Source organism: Austrofundulus limnaeus, unplaced genomic scaffold (genome assembly GCF_001266775.1).
Source record: "Austrofundulus limnaeus strain Quisiro unplaced genomic scaffold, Austrofundulus_limnaeus-1.0 Scaffold3, whole genome shotgun sequence".
Taxonomy (NCBI): Eukaryota; Metazoa; Chordata; class Actinopteri; order Cyprinodontiformes; family Rivulidae; genus Austrofundulus; species Austrofundulus limnaeus.
In genome coordinates, this window is record NW_013952405.1 from 1,123,444 (window position 1) to 1,126,998 (window position 3,555).

Below are 3,555 nucleotides of genomic sequence, written 5' to 3' on the forward strand. Positions count from 1 at the left end.
CACTCTGGATGACCTTAATATACAAGACCCAACACTCTGGATGAACTTAAGATATATAAGACCCAACACTCTGGATGACCTTAATATACAAGACCCAACACTCTGGATGAACTTAAGATATATAAGACCCAACACTCTGGATGACCTTAATATACAAGACCCAACACTCTGGATGAACTTAAGATATATAAGACCCAACACTCTGGATGACCTTAATATACAAGACCCAACACTCTGGATGAACTTAAGATATATAAGACCCAACACTCTGGATGACCTTAATATACAAGACCCAACACTCTGGATGAACTTAAGATATATAAGACCCAACACTCTGGATGACCTTAATATACAAGACCCAACACTCTGGATGAACTTAAGATATATAAGACCCAACACTCTGGATGACCTTAATATACAAGACCCAACACTCTGGATGAACTTAAGATATATAAGACCCAACACTCTGGATGACCTTAATATACAAGACCCAACACTCTGGATGAACTTAAGATATATAAGACCCAACACTCTGGATGACCTTAATATACAAGACCCAACACTCTGGATGAGCTTAAGGCACAAGACCCAACACTCTGGATGACCTTAATACACAAGACCCAACACTCTGGATGAGCTTAAGGCACAAGACCCAACACTCTGGATGAGCTTAAGACACAAGACCCAACACTCTGGATGAGCTTAAGGCCACTATTGAAGCATCCTGGGCCTCCATAACTCCTCAGCAGAGCCACAGGCTGATTGCCTCCATGCCATGCCGCATTGAAGCAGTCATTTCTGTAAAATGATTCCCCACCAAGTATTGAGTGCATTACTGAACATAATTATTTGAAGGTTGACTTTTTTTGTATTAAAAACACTTTTCTTTTATTGGTCGGATGAAATATGCTGATTTTTTGAGATAGGGATTTTTGAGTTTTCTTTACTTTTTTGCCAAAATCATCAATATTAAAACAAAAAAGGCTTGAACTACTTCAGTTGGTGTGCAATGAATCTAAAATATATGAAAGTTTAATGTTTATCAGTACATTACAGAAAATAATGAACTTTATCACAAAATGCAGATGTTTTAAGAAAGACCTGTATACAGCATTTTCATAACAACTGAAGGTATCATAGTTACTTGATTGTGGTTTAGAGTTGAACTATGGGCCTGGAAAATACTTAATACTCCCCTTTAAAAAAATAGCAAAAAAAAATCTCTAGTATCAGCCTTTTGGGTCAACCAGGTATAATAACACCCCTTTTAAACATTCATTAAAAAATGTCTCAGCAATGGCATGTTAAGTTTACAATACAAAAAGCAAAAAAAAAAATAAATAAATAAATAAATTATATGTGTGTATATATATATATATATATATGGGCACCAGTGACTCACGCAACCCTGAAAAGGAAGAAGCGTGTACAGAAAATGGATGGATATATATAAAATTTGTGTCACTGCATTTTCAAACTGCTCTCTGAATATCTGAAACCACTAAATATGTCTTTAGTTTGATTAAACAAATGAGGTGTGCCTCCAGGTTCTGTACTTGGTCCCAAGATTTTATTTGACATCCAGTGTAAGAATGCCACTGCAGAGTCTTGTTTACATCATTTTTATGTTGAAGAGCTTGAAATTAACTGTTGATCCTTTGATTAAGGAGCCACTTTATGCACAAACTTTATGTGAAGCATCTGGATCAAAACCGTGAGAAAACGCTCAAGGTATATTTTAACAACAACTTTACAATATCTTTCTGTGGTTATTTCATGTTTGTGACGTGAATGTCTCCAAAATTACTCCAAATGTGACGACAGCTTCTTTTTGTTCCCCAAAGTGTTTTTATGAAGTGTGTAAATGATAATGGATAAACGTTTACCGTCATTTCCTCTGGTGTTTCTCGCTGTGGTCCCTGTTTGCATCATGTTGCAGCAGGATTTAAATCTCTAATAATGTCAATAGAGAGAGAGAGAGAAAAAACAGACTGTGATTATGTTCTTTGTGCCACATTTTTTATCCCTTTGCACGCAGGCAGTTTTCTCTTGAGCACATTTTCTTCGCCCATGATGGAGGCTTGTAATTTGTTACATAATTGTTWAAAAATGTTTATTATCTCGGATGTGTATTTAGCTGATAAAACGCCCCTTTCTCTCCCTGCTTTTTCTGCGTGTGATTGGAACACCGCCCACAATGTTCCACTTGAAGTAATAGACAGATGGGAGTCAGTCACAGCGTGGCTATGATGGAGAGAAATTACCCAGCTGAATACTGCCCTCCCTCCCACACTACATCAAACTCACTGGACTGCTTAATGTTCACCAAATCACCCTGTTTTTTTTTTCCTGCTTTGTCTACAGGATGAGGATGCAAGTTGTTTAAATTAGGATTTTTTTTATTTTTATGTCACGACTTCTCAAAAATAATCAGGGGCTCATGCACAACTCAAATTCACCCTAATTAAAGGCTCTTATGTAAAATCTATAGAACTKATGCATCTGTTGCAGGTCATTTAAAATTAAATTTAAATGTTTTTTTTCTAGCACTGTTTAATATGTCACAACAAAACATGCTTCAAATGCAGGGTGTGAGTTTATTCATCAGTGTTTAAAAGTGTGTGGCACCAATTGCAATTTAAACTGAATAAAAGGTGGCTTGATGTCTTGGGATAAACTTAAGGATAAAAAAACTTAATTCTTTTAAGTCGGGGTTGTGGTACATCTTTTATTTTTATTGATAGATAGATAAGCTTTATTGTCTGTCCCAAAGGTGACAGAAATCATCTTGGAAAAAGAACATGTTCCCACTGTTCAGGCAGCAGCACTCCACATTGATCTTGATCTCACTAGTTGATTTTGTCAGTTACTTTACTTAAAAAGTAAGGAAATTTGTGTTTGATAAATTATTTCTTTGTTGTAACATTGCTTCTTGGCAATAATTCTCAAACTGGGCCTGTTTGGCAGCACCTGGGGGTACTAGAAGCTCAAAGCAAGTGTTAATAACAACAGCAAAATAAGCTGTTGGGCACCGAAAGAAGATATGGCAAATTTTTCATGTACGCAACCCAAATACATGTTCTTTACAAATGTGGCTCCATTTAAAAGGGAAATTAACGCTATAAGATTTATTGTCAAAAAGCATTCTTACAACAAAGAAATAATCTACCATACACAAATTTCGTTACCATAAGTTTATAATTCACTAAATTGAAGTTGTCCAAAAAAAGCAGCATAACCTTTCTACATAACGGCTCTATAGAAAAACCTGAACTGTTACTTTTAATGACTAACATAATGCAAACTTGCCGGCAGAGATTGTGTCACCTGCAAATTAAAATGTCCAAGAGAAAAAAAAGTGGCAACAGGTTGAAAAATAAGAGTATTTGAATGACTGTATGAATGAATATACAGCCTGAAGCTGGACTGAAGGAAACACTTATTGAAGGTTTACAATATGTTAGATTCTATGAGGAGCTGTTGGTGATGATGCGATGTAAACTCATGTCAGTCCAACTCAAAATGTGTGTGTGTGTGTGTGTGTGTGTGTGTGTG